At 37.8% G+C, this 17229-nt stretch overlaps 1 long non-coding RNA gene across 1 annotated transcript; it reads left to right on the top strand.

The window, feature by feature from the left end:
* The first annotated feature begins 857 nt into the window (after positions 1–857).
* Positions 858–6616, top strand: LOC103476454 (uncharacterized). The gene is made up of 4 exons (XR_535471.2): positions 858–1229; positions 1436–3161; positions 3199–6056; positions 6188–6616. It is a non-coding gene; the product is annotated as an uncharacterized LOC103476454 (long non-coding RNA).
* The last annotated feature ends 10613 nt before the right edge of the window (positions 6617–17229 follow it).

The following is a 17229-nucleotide window of genomic DNA, read 5'->3' as shown; positions in this document are numbered from 1 at the left end:
TGTTTGTAAAATTTCATCAATAAATTGTGTTAGAAAACAATTGATATCTTAAAAATCTAATTCGGATGAGAAATATTACTAAAAATCAACCGATAATGTAAAAAAATTTAATTATCCATAATAATCCATTTAGACAAAAAACTCGAATTTAAAAATTAACTTAGCATAAAAACGTGACCTGATTGATACAAATGGATGTTATTTTTGGATTCAGTAGTGAATGTTTGTAATAAATCAGTTGTCAAAAGATAAACTATTTTCAAAAAAAATTTTTTTGTAACCCTGTGTTATTGTACATCATTATTTTCAGATAATTTCTGGTTTGTTAGGTTTGATGCCAAGTACTTTTGAATGTTTATTGCAAGTTCGTACTACCTTTATTTCATTATGATGCTAAACTGCTGCAATGCACAAGTTAGTTAATGCTCATATATTGAAAGTCAGTATGGATTATAGGCTTGATAATTCATGTGAAACATAATTTCATTCATGTACATTAAGCTTATTTGTACATGTTTATGAGAGGCTGAAAAAGTAATGTATCCCTTCTGTGTGTTTTAGTTTCACACTTCTTCATTATCAATAAATCTGTAAACAAGAAATTAACTTTCCAGAGTCGTGATGTTAAGGAAGAGTTTAGCTGACTGTCTTTTTGGTTTTTTGTGACATTTTCCTCTTGGCAAGAACATCAACAGCAATGCACAGTCCTCACCTAAGTAAAATTTCTCCAGTAAGAAGTCCTAAAATATGTGTAACAGTATTATACATTCCAACTTTGTATTACCCAGTAGCTAAATTTATTTATATTTAAGTTCATGAGTAGTTAGAAGATACACTTGTTTATATTTGAGTAGTTAGTAGATTCACTTGTTTATATTTAAGTCCGTATGGGTCTCATTATGAGATAAATTTGTTTATACTTAAGATCCATATGAACTTTAAGATTCATACAGGACGCAACTGATGATTAACTCCACAGAAAGAAAGATGAAAACTGAAGATAAAAGAAATAAGCAAGAGAAACGATAAAGAAGAAGAGAACCCAACCTTTAAGGATTATTTAGCCCCTCCTACAGTGCTACAGTGAGAACCCATCTGCTCAGAGCGGGTAGATGAACGGAGGGTGCCAACAACGAGCAACGGAAACGCCACCGGAAGAAGGTCCAGGGGCTCTCCAAATAAGCTTTGTTCCAGTTAAAGGACTGAACTTTTTTACAAGACAAAGAGAGGTAGGACTGGCTTCTTTTTGTTGATGAAGAAGCAAGGGACTTGAATGTTGAACCAAAAAGATTAATTTTGAATGGTACTAGGCTTATAGACTTGTTCGTAAACCCTTTTAATGTAGGCAGCAATCTAAGCCTATAGATTGCTACCTACATCTGTGAGTGACCCTACATTGTTGGTTTTAATTTCTTTACAACTTCTTTCCCCACAGAACCGACTATCAGTCCAGAGCCCGCCATCCAATTGACTGAATGGCTGAAAAATAAAATCTGGCTCACAGATCGGGTTGTTCAACACGTGCTGGAAGCTGCAATGCATCAAGCAGCATGGATCCAATCAAATGGGACAATCCCACTGCAGCAAATATTGGCTGAGTTTCCACGTTTGTTGGAAACACCAGGCCTGGTGAGGTTTTACCTCATATTAGGATCAGTAAAACACTCAACTGCAATACCATGTTTAAATGTACAAATACAATCAAACTCAAAATATCAGACCACCCAGAACATATGTGTACCAGAGATGGAAGGTTGAATTCAATAGTTCTTCTCTCACTGAGCTGAACGTTTCATTTATTTGACTATCGGATTGTCAACATGCTTTTGAGTGCAGTAAAGTACTCCTGAGCAATGTGTCTGCTCTTGCTGCATCTGTGTATGCTGTGCCCGTTAAACTAGCAGTGGATTTAAAAATGGATTTAAGAAATTCAGGAAAATTCAAAGTGAACAATAGCCCAAGACAACACAACAAGAGGATAAAGGGAAAAAAAAGCCCATCTCCAGAGCTGAAGGGAGGATTCAACGTGATGAAATTGAACTACGAAGTTCAATTTTGTAGTACAGGCAACAGGCAGATTCCTATCTGCAGAAGAAACGAGTCAAAAATCAGGGGTCTTATGGTTGAAACTACACGGAGGCGGGACCTGTCTGACAAAACGAATGCTGGACGCTGAAAAACAGGTCAAATAGCTCACAGATGACAACCAAAGATTAAAAATACAACTACACACGTCTCAGCAAAAAGTAAGCACATTTAGAGATGAATCAGAGGCCCCACAAATTTGAGTTTAAAAAGCTGTCAAATCTCTTGAGAACTAGAGAGAACACAATTAGCAATCAATTAGCATTGAATGCAAAACAAAAGCAAAGAGGAACTAAAGAGACAACGTAGAGTTGCACAAGAGACAGAACTGGAGGCGAAAAGAAAGAAATTGCCAAAATGAAGAATCATCATTGAAGCGAATAAAGCACGAAGATGAAGAAAATTTGAGCCTACGAATGGAAGTCACGGGACTAAAAAAGGCTTCGAGTGAAACTGAGAGGAAGTTGTCAAAACAAAAATTGAAATACCAAATCCTCCAGGAGAAATTTTAAAATGCTCAGACAGACAAAGCAATCCTGCAGAAAGAAAAACAATCACTGGAAATTTCTACAATGAATCTTCAGAAAGAAGTTGTTGAAACACAGACACTCCTGCAGAAGTCCCAGCAAGAGAATCAGTTTCTTAAGAGTCAACTGCAGCAGGTCAAGAGCTGGCTGACAGGATTCAAAGCAGCAAGAAAAATACGAGAAAATTTGAAAAAGACAATATACAAAACTGAACATGCAGAGAAGACGCTCTGACAAAAAACAGAAGAGCCACAGAAGCAATTACTGTATGGAGAGAAAAATTGGAATACTGGTTGATTTAATTTGCGAAACGGGTTTTTAAGATTGCAGAACTGTCTAAGGAAGTTTTGAGACTGCAAGAGAATGAGCAGAAATTTAAAATGCTTAAAGAAACATATTCTAAGGTGGAAAAGTTATGGCTAGATGAGAAAGGAGATATTATAATTGTCCCAGATTACGACGCCATAAAGGATAAACTCAGATGAGAACCACAGATTGTCCACAAAACTGAAAGAGAAAGAAACAGAAATTAAGGATCTCAAGTTTGAGGTGGAGAAACTGAGAAAATTCGGAGCTCAACGTTGAGGTGGAGAAGCTCCAGCATGTGGTCTCCAGTGAAAGATACTCCGACGGTCGGAAGACGCAATGCTAAGATTGCTTCAGAGTCAGACCAAGGTTTGAGCTCTCAAGAAACAGATACAAGTCCTGGAGACAGAAAATGGTGTCTGTAGCCACGGTAAAAATGCAAGAAAACATCAATAAGATGAAAAATGAGTTGGAAAAATTTGCAATTGCGGAGAAAAATAAACTTTCGTCAGTTTGTCGTCAGTCAAAAAATACCAAACCAAAATCTGAGGAGGAGAGAACCCCCCAAACATTGTTTATCTGCTGCCTCTTCAAATCACTTCATTTGGAAAGGCAAAATTAGTAACCAAAAGATCGCATCGGATGCAAAACAAAAGCAAGTGGATGCTTAGACAGGAGTTTAAGAGACAAAGCAGAGTTGAGGGAGAGGCTGAACTAGAGGCGAGAAGAAATGATCAAAATAAAGAAACCACGATGAAATGAATAAAACACAAAGATGGAGAGAGTTTGAGTCTAAGAAAAGAAGCCAAGTTAATAAACAAGGCTTTGGGTGATTTTGAGATCAACTTGTCAGAACAACATTTGCAGTACCAAATTTGCCAGGAGAATTTTTAAAATGCTCAGACAGACAAAGCAATCCTGGAGGAAGAAAAACAAACACTGGAAAATTCCACAACGAAACTTAAGACGTTGTTGACACACAGGGACACATGCAAATGTCCCAGCAAGGGAATCGGTTTTAGAAAAATCAAGTGCAGCAGATCAAGCAAACTGACTGAGCAAATTAAGGCGCGTTATTCCTGAACCGATGAGGGATTCAGGAAAATTCAGAGTGAACAATAGCCTAAGACAAGCCATCAACACAACAAGAGGATAAAGAAAAAGAAAAGCCCATTTCCAGAGCTGAAGAGAGAATTCAACATGATGAAATTGAACTACGAAGTCAACAGACAAATTCCTATCTGTAGAAGAAACGAGTCAAAGATGACGGCTCTAATAGTTGAAACTTCACGGAGGCAGGACCTGTCTGCAAAGTAGTAAGACTGAAGATGTTCAGAGAATGAGCGTTGGTTGCAGGAAAACAGTCAAAGTGCTTACGGACGATGAAAGATTCAAAGAGCATACGCATTTAAAAATTCATCGGAAGCTCAGAAAGTTCTACTTAAAACAATGATTACCAATCCAATAAGAAAGTCATAAATAATCAGAGTGAAAATGGCAGAGACACAACAAGACTATCCACACAGCAAAAGGAAAAGCCAAGAGAAAATTATCTGTCCAAGGAGAGAGTTCAATATAATGAAATAGATTTACAACTGCAGAACTTATCCCTGCAGAAGGAAATAAAACTGCTAGAGGGAAAATATTTTAAACTTTCTAACAAATTTAAAGGGATTTCGACCAAACTTCAGCAAAGTATAACTAGAGTTTAGGATCTAGAAGGTCAGTTAAAAAACTTGCAGGAAAGAAATGTTTTAATGACTGTAACTGTACAGAGGCGGGATCTGTCTGACAAAACGAGTGTTGGATGCTGAAAAGCAGGTCTAAGAGCTCACAGATGATGACCAAAGATTGAAAATACAACTAGACACGTCTCAGCAAAAAGTAAGCACATTTAGAGATGAATCATAAATTTGAGTTTAAAAATTTGTCAGATCTCTTGAGAACTAGAGAGTACACAATTAGCAATCTTAAGATCGCATTGGATGCAAAACAAAAGCAAATCGATGCTCACGAAGAGGAACTAAAGAGACAACGTAGAGTTGCACAAGAGACAGAACTGGAGGCGAAAAGAAATCGCCAAAATGAAGAATCATCATTGAAGCGAATAAAGCACAAAGATGAAGAAAATTTGAGCCTACGAATGGAAGTCACGGGACTAAAAAAGGCTTTGAGTGAAACTGAGAGGAAGTTGTCAAAACAAGATTTGAAATACCAAATCCTCCAGGAGAAATTTTTAAATGCTCAGACAGACAAAGCAATCCTGCAGAAAGAAAAACAATCACTGGAAAATTCTACAGTGAATCTTCAGAAAAAAGTTGTTGAAACAGACACTCCTGCAAAAGTTCCAGCAAGACAATAAGTTTCTTAAGGATCAAGTGAAAACTGGTCAAAGTGCTTACGGACGACAAAAAAGATTCAAAGTGCACGCAAACACTTCTCAACAAAGAGCATACGCATTTGAAAATCCATCGGAAGCTCAGAAAGTTGAACTTAAACGGTCAGATCTCTTGAGGATTAGAGAGAACACGATCAGTAACCTAAAGATCCCATTGGTTGCAAACAGAAGCCAGTGGACGCTCAGAGGAGACAACGTAGAGTTGAGGAGGAGGCTGAACTTGAGGCGAGAAGAAACCGTCTGTGAAATGTTTCCAAACGATCTGAGTTGCACACTTCAGCTTTCAATAAAAGGTGGATTAAATTCAACATATGTTGTGAAAGCGCTTGATGCAGCACAGAGTGTTGTCAGCCACTTTCGACATTCATCAGTTGCAGCCTGTGCTCTGAAGAAACGACAGGAACAACTGGGAATTAAATCCAAAAAAACTCCAGATTGATTGTCCAGTTTGTTGGAAATCCTCTGTCAATGCTCCAGCGGCTGTTTGAGCAGAGGATTACAGCGCAGTCCGTCCTTGGTGATGAAAACGTCACCGAGCCAAATGTCCAGAAGACACTTGCCATGACAGCATCACAGTGGGAAGAAATTGAACAGCTGATTCCGGTACTTCAACCACTGATAAAGGCTACTGAAGTGTGACGGAGTCTATCCCAGTCATTGCCTGCATGTTAGCTCCTTGCATTAAGCATCTTCACTACATCTGCAGAGGCCGCAGGCACCTGAGCCGTCCAGAGCAACAGGTGGGTCCAATGGATTTTAATGTTTTGTAAACTGTTCAATATTTAAGTTGAATGGTTTACAATAACTTTAGTTTATAATGCCCAAATGTAGACAGCGTTGATGAACTTAGCATTATTTGTTTTATTCCTAGCTGTCCAAGGTGAGGAGATTGAAGAGATTCCCCGATCATAGCAAGCTGGTGACCGGGAAAAAAAGCCAGGCTGGGAAGAAGATTTTCTGCAACGTTTCGGGCCACATTACCAGAGTGACAGGAGATCAGCACACAGCACCACTCCTGCTGAAGAAATCTATGATTGTTTTTTTTCCCCCGCTACAACATTTCCCCACCATGACTAACTCGCTGCAGTGGTAGGCCGGCAACCAGGACAGATTTCTGCGTTTGGCAAAGCTCAGCAGAAAGTATTTAGATGTTCCGGCAACCAGCACTCCCAGCAAGAGGATTTTCTATCCTCTTGCTGGGAGTAACAAGAAAGCAGGCAAGCCTTCACCCTGCTCATATTGATGCTCTTGTTGTCTTACACGTGAACCAAGATCAAAAATAAAAAACTAAGCGAGGAAATATTGACAGTGATTGAACTTTATTACCTCCCTACCCTACCACCTCCCCTGTATTTTTATTGTTTTTAACCCTTGTGCGTGCGAGGACTGAGGCAAACGTAGAGGACCAATGAAAATGATACAAGTTTTACGTGTGTGGGGTTGGTTGGGCCCCATTTCCACATTCAAGGGTTAAATGCCATTCTAAAACGTGCAGTTCCTTCACTTTTTCATGTTAATAGTTTTGGTTATCCTATAACTTGTTTGCAGTATGATAAATGGTAAGATCGTACATATATGTTCCTGATGTTTGTTTTGCATAAATTACGTTGTCGTTTTTTTTTCTGAAAATGGGTAATAAAGCCTGCAAGTTATTTTACGTGCAATGATTCAGGTGTACAAAAAATTTTTTGTCTTATTTTCTTTTAAATACTCTCTAACTTTTAAAGAATAACCTTGTTTTTTTTTTTTTTTGAAGTTTTATTGTAAGTGTTCAGATTTTATATAGTGAGTTTAAAAAGTGTAAAGGTTTCTACTCTATATGTAGCAGAGATATTTGTTTTGCGTGCAATAATGCTTCAAATGCACAAAAAAATTCTATAATGTTCAAATAAATGTTGATAAACCTGAGTTGGGGTAACGTGAGCTGTTTCATGATGCATCCTTAATGCATTATGGGGCATCCTCTCCGATGCCCCATAATGCATTCCGGTCTTCATGAAAGTGTCGTTTTTTTGGGGGGGTTTTATGCCAGGAAATTATTTTTTAGTATTGCACTTTTTACATGGTGAATTCTTATCAATAGACTACAAATATTAAGTAAATCTGCAGTGTTTATTGAGTAATCACAGAGCGTTGTGGAAACTAATCCACAGACGAATAGCAGAAGGAAACCATTTAGAAAAATATGGTTTTAATTTAGACCTTTAACAGAAAAATGCAATATAGAAAGAAAATGACTCAAGTCAGTAAAATTGATGCATAAAATTATTCATCAATCCCTGTAAGCGAATAGATCAATTTGAAGCACATTATATCACTGTGGTATTTCCTGTGTTGGTGCTGAACCTTCCTCACTGATGTTTTATTTTTATTTTTTTCCCTCGAATGAAAGATTTTGTTTTAGAATAAGCAGGGTTCAGGAGATAGCTGTTGACGTACATACATACAAACAAACATACAACTTTATACGCTCAGGTCAAAATTTACAATCACCACCGGTCCAAGCCCCTTCTATACACATATTACCCTGTTGTGGCTTATTGGTTTTATCACAGATCAATGTATCTCACAAAAGTCCAGAGAGGTGTGCATATTGTGTTCAAATACTGCAATGCTATTACTTTCTTTTTTTCATGGAATTATTCTTTTTTTCATGGAATTATTGTAGCTATTGAAGGTTGGAAAGGATCTGCTGTAGCCAGGGGCGCGTATAGAAAACAACTGCTGTATCTCTAGAGGAAGTCCTGATGTTTGTGACGGTTCTCACAGCGATTCCACCAGCAGGCATGATGCCATTCCCACATCTTGAGTTTTTGAGTGATTCACCCTTTCCTGTTGCAAACACCTGTGCAAATACACTGAAACTGCCACTTTTGCAATCGTACGCTGCATTTAAGGCTAACGTGGACTTCGGAATACGAAACGCTTCGGGATTTCTGCCAAGAAATCTGAAAGAAGAGATTTCTTGGCAGTCGTGTTCAAATGCTGTTGGCATTCAGCTAATTTTGTGACGGTTAGTCCATGGGCCAGACCATTTTGTTGTCTATTTTTGGGTGGCAAAGCTTTGCCATAATTTCTGAAAAGATTAGATAATATGATGTCCCTTCCAAAGTGATAGCTTTGAAAGGGACATCAGCTCATGAACTCAACAATCCCTTTAGATTTTTATTTTTTTTTAATTATTTTCATTAGCCTGACTCTTTAGTTGACTATTTGCAGTGCACACATTTAGTTAACTTTGTCAGTTCTTTATATTTTTGTTAAATGCAACAAACTGATTTCTTTGTTTCGAGTTACCAGTGTCCTTTGGAGCTGCTGCTGGAGGGTCACAGAAGAGCTCCAGCTCTCAGTGTTTTTTTTACAAATTTGACGATAAATCAATCCTTTTTCTTTCTTTCCAAAAATACACAGTCTACCCGGTCAAAAACTGTTTTTGCTCCGTGTCTAGGTAATTCAACCGTGTCTAAGCAATCCCAAAAATGGTTTTTGTTTTTTTAAGGAAATATACAGCCCGACAGGAAGTAAGCCTTTCAAAGTAAAACTAAATTTCACAATAAAAATGCCTAAACAAATATCAATCGTCCTAACTAATTTATAAAATACAAACAAACCATCTTACAAAAACTTAAATATTTCCTATTTATGGCTCTTACATAAATAGGAAACAGATCTGATTACCTTTTTGAGAATCAACACCGTTATGTGAAGATATTGATTTTTATTTTTACTAGGCTGCTCATGATTTCTTGCATTGCCTTTTTTTCTGTCATTTATTGGCTTTCCTTCACCCGCATCTCAATCTTTCTCCTTTGCTCTTTTCCCGACACATTAACTATTTCCCTTGGAGATTGATTTATTGTCCGACTTTCATCTTATCATGCAAGAAGCGATATTACCTTCAGATCATAATTGCCGATTTGTAAATTTGCCCAGCTTTTATTAGAAGCACTGATCATTTTGTGGGTAATACAAGAAATTCAATAACATATGAAAGGACCGAATGCCTTGACCATTGTCTACTGTATTTTAAAGACGTTAAGACTGTATTGATAATTTGCAATACTTTTGCAACCTCTTCATATCCCCTACAAAACCCAGAAAGCTCATTTTCTTACAGTCTTAGTTCAGTAGCAAGTCAAACTATATATTTGAGGTTTAAACTGAGAAAAGCTCCTTTAAAATGCTGAGTTGTAGTTTTTAATTATTTGCTACTGATGTTATATGTCTGCAAAAAACATGCAGGCTATTGAAGGGTTCCTTATTGTTTTTTTTACATAAGTGTAACTACAACATTTATGTTTTCCTCTTCAGGTTTTTTTTCCATCCCACACTAACAATTTCCTTCTTATGAATAATTCTATAGTCATTCTTGCATCTCTGTTTCTTGTATATTTTCTGTATAGTTCCAAACCTCAGCTTCTGCACAATGCCTCTCCAGCAGAGTGAAACTCATTTCTTTGTTCTACCCGCAATGATATTTTTGGGTCATTTCCCCAAAACTGTTCTTTCATCTGCAAAACCACAAGCACTTTGTCAAGGTGAGGTGTGCATGGCTGTGTTAGAAACTAGTAAATCGCTGTATTTTTCTTCTTTTTTTTTTTTTGTACAACAGCAAACATAAACACAATGTGTTTGCCCATTCCCATATGCACAAACGCACACATAAACATACTTTTTGCTATTAACTTGAGGTCTGGCAGCTATCAAATGGAAAGCAAGTATAGCTCAGTGAATACACACGTGTGTATAGAGACCACTTTAATCTATCAGCTGAATCTGACAGACCTATTTCCTTTGAGAAGGAGATGCTGATGGTTTAGGGAAATTCAAAAGCAGCCTCAATTTGTCACGTCTGGACTGGCCTGCAGTCTGCCTTACTAACTACTTCAGCGCAGCGCAGCTCTCCTGGGGCTTAAGGTTACAACATATTCTCATTCCTCCTAACTGTAGCGTTGCATATTACTCCACACTGACATTTATGCATTTGCGTGGAGAAATCACGAGTTATCAAGGTATGATGGCTGCTTGCACAAAGTGCAGCACTGAGGCTGCAAGTGTAATTATAGGCTTCCCCCCAAACGCAGTGAACTCCAGATTATGTGTGTAACAATCTTAAGATGTTGGTGTATATGCAGATATTCTTGTTTATTTAATTCTCCTGTGGTTTTAAGAGATGAGGTCATTGAGCTTTTTACTCTCTTTGTTGTCCACCGGGGTCGCACTGACCCCTCGTCCGCTTTTTATAAGGTTTTCTTTTATTGTGGTTTTGATGGACTGACAAGACAACCGCCCCACTTCCCCACTGTCAGACCATTTTTTTGTTTTGTTTTTTTACAGCACATTAATGGGTACCCCTACTCATCAACAGGTATTAATTGATGGACAAACATTAATGGTGAGAGGAGGTTTAACGCCTCCTCTAATCATCTTCCATATTATTCCCAAAGAAATTGAGTTTACATTCATAAAAATCTTAAAATTTCACAACACAGATGACTTGCATCCATGAGTTTTGGGAGCCGCCCCCAACCCCCAAAACCGAGGCCCTGAGTCAATGCCCCTCTAAAGTCATTTCTAACGTCTGTCGCAGTACAGCACAGTTGGGCCGAAAATCATTCATACAGGTTTAGGTTTAAATGCTACCAAAACATTTCCTCGGACTGGAAGTGTCCCAGTCAGACTCCCAACTTGAATCTGACAGTTGGGATCTGATAGAATCAGTACAGGGAGCTAAAGCTTATGGTGTAGACAAGGTGCATCAAAAATGACACTATTCCACAACAACCAGTCACACTTTTTCATTACAGTTCGTTTTAGAATTTTGTACCCTTTTTCCAATTGCATTCCTCTCTTCATTTTTCTCTCTGACTATCGAGCCATAATAAAGTTATCACAAAAAGTTCACCGTAACTACTTCAGGGACACGCGTTCTGCTGGCGGCGTCTCCGGGACCAATCACTTCCCACACTGACTGACAGCGACGCACAATATCGATAGTGTCAAAAGTTCACCCCTGTCAGTGAATGACATTAGGCTGTGGATGTTTTTCAAGGAAATAGATTGAAAAGTGTATAGACTATGTGGGGCCCTGGGTATCACTGGGTGTACAGAAAGAAAAACAACATTTTAATTTCACTTAGGAAACTTTTTTTGGGGAAAAAAAAATCCAAAAGGTTGCTCCACAAACATGCAAATACTAATACAGGAAATAATTCTGGATGTTTTTGTTATATCTATCTGAGGACCAGCAAGAGGAGAGCTTAAGAGCAAATAACCTCTCCAATGGGGCCGCAATAAGAAAGGGCAGCATTACAGAAAAATGAAGCATATTTTTTTCATGCTGTGGGTACAAGGACAGGCCGTATTTTCGTTTGTTCTTTACTTCTCTGGCACAACTAAAAGCTTTTTCTTGAAGAATATGGTTTGTTTTTAATCTTGTTTTGAAGCTCTGAAATGGTTTACGTACATGTTTGAATATAAGTACATGCTGTCTCACAAAAGCGTTCATAATTCATAGGGAAAACCATACATTTTTAGATAAACAAAATAAGAATGTGAAATGTTTTGGGATCACAAGTACAGCGTATTTGTTGTCATGCCAATGATTTGGGATGTTGTGCTCTTTTTTCTTTACTGTGTAAAATTTGTGGGGGGTGTTTGTGAGCTCCGTCACCCTAATTTGGTCTGACCCATAGTAACAAGACTACGCTATCACACACTTTCACATTTGCACAAACACATCCTGTCTTTGCTTTCTGCTTTTAGCTTGCTGTCTGGCAGCTGTTAAACGGAGGGCAAATATAGCTCAGTAAATACAAACACGTACATAGAGAGCACTTTAATCTATCAGCAGCTGAATCTGACAGGCCCGTTTCCTCTGAGAGGTGTGCTGCTCATGGGGTGCTACATGCAGGCTGCTCTGCAGTGTGCCTTACTCACTACTTCACCATAGTGCACCTTAAAACATATTCTCATTTCTCCTACGTTCAGCACTGCGTATTAGTCCACACTGACAGTTATGGGTTTATGTTTAGCAGAAAAATGTGCTTTGGTCAAATGAGACCAAAGACTGAACGTTTTTGCAGTGCACTATGGTTTTATTCAAAAATAAAAATGCTCTATTTGATAGCGCAGTCTCTCTACAGTGAAACACGGTAGTGGCAGACTCGTGGTGTGGTAATGCGTTTCCTTCAGCAGTGTTCGAGAAGTTGCTCAGAGATGTATCAAAGATGGGTAAATATATAAATAAAGGACAATCCTGGAAAGAAACGAAGGCTGCAGAAGACTTGAGTTTGGTGTGGAGGAAGGGCCCAGTCAAAGTAAATGCAGCCGGTAATTAGTGAAACGTTTTAAATGGGACGTGATGTGTCCTTTTCTTTCCATTTCAAGCTGTTGTGTTATGAAATTTAGATCAATTCAAAATGGGTTTTTTTCCCTCTAACTCAAGTATTTTGTCATTTTTAAAATAATTAAAAATCAAATGCATTTACATATTTCCAAATGATTCGAAAAAAAGACGAGATCTGAGAGTTTAGCAAATGTAGCTGCATTTAATTTGCTCTCAACTTACTGAATAGACCTCTTACTTTTAGGTAACTTAACTCTTTTTGCTATCTTGCTCTATAAAGAATGTTATAATTCCACAATAACATATTTAAGAAAGCAAATCTCTTGGTACAGCAGCACCACCAAGAATTTTTTATTTTATTTAACCTTTCTTTCACCAGGAAAATCCAATTGAGATTAAAAAAAATCTGTCCTACAAAGGGAATCCTGGCCCAGAACAGCCAGGATTATTATTTTTCACCTCTGGCTGCACTGCTGTGTTTCAAGCAGAAAAAACAGAAAGGCCTTGTTAAGTTTCACAAAACACCTGGTGAAGAGCTTTACTCGTTTCATTTATTTAACCAAGTTAAAACTCCATTGAGATCAACAGTGCTTTTGAAATCTGCAGCAAAGAAATGAAGTTGTATTAAACTAAGATCAATTAGCCAAGCAGGAATGAGGGTCAGACCTGTGTCCGGAAAATATAAGATAAGAAAGGGAACTAATAACAAATGACCACACATCTGTTTGTGAGGGCATGTGCTGACAAAAGAACTTGCTGTCTAATGTGGTTCAAGGTGTGTGTGGGTGTGTGTGTGTCTGTGACAAAAATAGACCGACTCAGCATGGGTTTTGGATGAGATCTTATTCCACCAAACTATGAACTGCACTTATTCTTGTTGTGTGTATTCAGTGCTTTATTTACAAATGGAGAGGTTATAATTTTAGACATATTTATTTTATACTCTTGTTTTTAAGAAGCTTTAGTACTTCTAACATGTATATGTGAGGGTGAATGTGTCCTTTCCTTTGTGCCGATGCTCAAAATGTGAAACATCCTGTGATGCTATTGTGAATTTGAGAAGTTTACAGTGACACCTTGTCACTTGACAGGTCAATTAGAGGAATAACGGAGGATATTTTTATTTCATATCAGTTAGAATGGGAAAAGAATAAGCCATTTATTTACCCCCTAAATTTCTGAAAATTGTAGCGTATTGCAATGAAATTATTGAATGGATGAATATTCAATAAAAATAAAAAAATTGTACAAGCATATTAAGATCTGAACAAAGAAAATGCATCCAGTTTCTTTCGTTTGATGCGTTCAGTGCTGATTGTAAGTTTTAATACCTGCTAATCTACGCCCTGTGTCGTTTTAGCCGATGCAGTCAGCTCTGTTTGCTAACGCTGTCCAAGTTTTAACCCCATGACTGCCGTCGTCAAATGTATTAATCAAACTATTTACGTAAAACCAAACCATCAGCATTATTTGACTTTTTAGATGCCTCATAATGTGACAATAGTCACCATTGTAATTCTTTCACCATTGCAGCTAATTTGTAGGATTTTTTTCAGCTTTTTTACATCAATAGTAAGAGGCTTAGATAATTTCAACAAAACGTGCACATTTGTAAGATTTAATTGACACAAATTGACTTCAAATCCCAAAGCTTTAAGTAATCCACTGTTACGCAATAAACAGGAAAACAGAAGCCTAATCTGTACTGTAGTTTTTTTTTATTTTTGTTTTACATATCAATTAACCTCTTTTTTAACATCAACCTGCCTTTTGATCGAGGAAGTAAAACCCTGAATAATTTCACCTCTGCTAACAGAGTCGATGCTAACGATCTGTGCGTAAAGCTCCTCTACCATTATGCAAACACTCTGGCGGCTCGCTGTAATCTAGCGACTCAATTGACGGTTTGACTGACGGTAAATTGGAAGGTCACAGCATGGATCCTGCATGCAGGTTGCTTGCTTCAGCTGACAGCACCGCGTCGCCTCCGGCCCAGATAAAAAATATTGCTGCCTGACTGAGTGGAAATATTATACGGTGCTGTTGGTACAAACACGAGCTCATGTAAAAAAAATTTCCCTGAGCATGCACACCTGTGCTCGCTCGCTCTCTCTCTCTCTCTCTCTCGCTCTTTTTCACTCTCTTGCATACACACACTTAACACACGCACATTCTTAGCCAAAGTGCAATCATGCAAACGTGGCTTGCTTAATGTTCTAAATTAGAAAAAGACCAATGGGGCGGTGTGGGCGTCTCAGTCTTTGTGTACAGCTGCAACATGGCATCAAGTGGGAGGAGGGAGGCAAGATCAAACGAGCACATTTGAAATGACATGATGATGATCGTTGCACGGTTTTAGGTTTTCATTCAGAGAGGTGCTTCTAAAATCAGTCCCCTTTGCTTAATATATGTCAAATGATCTCTGAGTGCGTAAGAAGCTCTCGTCATGTGCTAATCTAGCCGTTTTCCAACAATTCCCACCTCTGTTTAAATTTCAGGTTCTTGTGATGAGACCTTGCAGAGTCATTTAAAAACTTTTCCCCACATGTGATTTACCCTATATCCTTCACATATATTGTTTAACTTGTGAACAAATCTGCTAGAAAAGGGAAAAGCAAGTAAAAAAAAAAAAAAAAAAAGTTACTTTCTAACTTTACAAAATCAGTGACAGATGTACTTCCTGTGATGATCAACGTGTCACTGAAGAACTTATCAGTCTTATTAGAAACCAACAGCCTGTAGGTAGGGAAATAAGACTCTGAAACACAAAATAATATAATGTAAAGCGAGTTATTTTTTTAAAAAGTTAGATAAAATAAAACTGTGAACCAATCATCGATAAACACCCGTACTCATGGGACGTTTCGATGTCATTTTGACGGGTTTTACAAATAAAAAAATTTTGAAAATTACAATGCGTTTGAATGAAAACACAACAGACTGTCCATGAACAAAGAGCAATAATCGTTTTATATTTAGAACGCCATGTGGGGAATCAGCCAGAGGTCTAATACACTGGATGGGGAACTGGTTGGAACTGGCCTTGGACTTCTCTCCTCTCACCAGCGTTCCATCAGGGAACCAGCAGATTTACAATGTCAGCACTGAGGATTCAGCCAAGGTCAACGGTGGCTTATCGGCGTGTTTGTGTGTGTGATTTAAGCCTCCCATGTGAGGCCGCTAAAGTGTTGATAATTGGGTTGCTGCTTGTATGTCGATGTGTGTGTGTGTGTGTGTGCATAATGTGGGAGGTCTCTGGATGATCAGATGTGTTATTTTAACAATCTAAATGTTTTTCTTTCTTAGATAAATGTGACAAATACAAATTGCGGCACACCTGAGTCGACAGTTCCCACTTTTATGATATAGATCCAAATGTTGATAAAACGGATCAGTTTGTTTCATCAATTTCTTAATTAATTGAAGCTCAATAACAACTAATCTGACTGCATTATACCAACCATGGACCCTCAGAAATCTAAGTTTTTATATTAATTCAACAACCAAAGTTTTTGAAACGGTAATCCTAATCTTTTTTTTTTTCTAAATCCAGAAATATTTTGACTGCCAATTTTAATTGCTTGCTAAGAAACTTCTGGTAAAGAAAATCATTTAATAATAATTTGTCCAACAGGTTTGAGACTGTAAGTAAACGGATGAGATATTTGATACAGAAATATAATTTAACGGAGCTTTTATTGTTGCTTCTGCGCCACAACACAGATTTTATGTACTTTATATATTTTAAGCAATGCTTGAACTGTAGCATTCTGTTTTTAACAATGGTAAGATATTGCCATCTATTTCTCTAGTTAACTTTTCATTTATATGGGTGTGCTGTGGTGGTGCAGGGGTTAAGCACAACCCACATATGGAGGCCTTAGTCCTTGACGCAGCTGTTGCAGGTTCGATTCCCGGCCTTGGTGACCTTTGCTGCATGTCTTCCCCCTTCTCTTATTACCCACTTTCCTGTCAATTAACTATCAAATAAAGGCCACTAGAGCCAAAAAAATCTTTAAGGAAGAAAAAAAAACTCTTTTATATTTGACTTGATGGGCTTGATTCAACTTTGTTATTTATATTAAAAAACAAGCAGCTCTAACTTTGACGCAGAAAATGTGCTCATCTGTCTTCAATTAAGCTCGGTTGAGTCTCTCTCCACTGTTATGTATGAGAAAATAAGAGGTTTTGAGATTTTTTGCCTCAAGGTGCCATTTTCCACACAGGCTGACTGAGACTCATTTTTACACAAAATTAACCAAAAGTAATGAGTCATCATGATGGGAGACATAAGATGCAAGTTGAGTCTTTGGAATCCTGAGAGTCATTGCGTTTTTCTTTCTGCATGTACATGCCGACGTTGCTCTTGGAGAACAATGTTACCAATTACGTGGTGGCTTTAAGAGATATACACCCCAACGACTGCAATCTTAACGTCTTCTAAGTTTGCTTGTTTCAGAAAGTGCTCAGCAAATGAATATTTTCTTTGTGCTTGAAGATTGGCTTTGTGCTGCTTGCAGTTTAAACAGCATGAAATAGTTCCAATTAAATGAGAAACTTTGCTA

The sequence above is a fragment of the Poecilia reticulata genome, linkage group LG15 (assembly GCF_000633615.1).
Source record: "Poecilia reticulata strain Guanapo linkage group LG15, Guppy_female_1.0+MT, whole genome shotgun sequence".
Taxonomy (NCBI): domain Eukaryota; kingdom Metazoa; phylum Chordata; class Actinopteri; order Cyprinodontiformes; family Poeciliidae; genus Poecilia; species Poecilia reticulata.
This window is presented reverse-complemented; position numbering and strand designations above follow the sequence as displayed.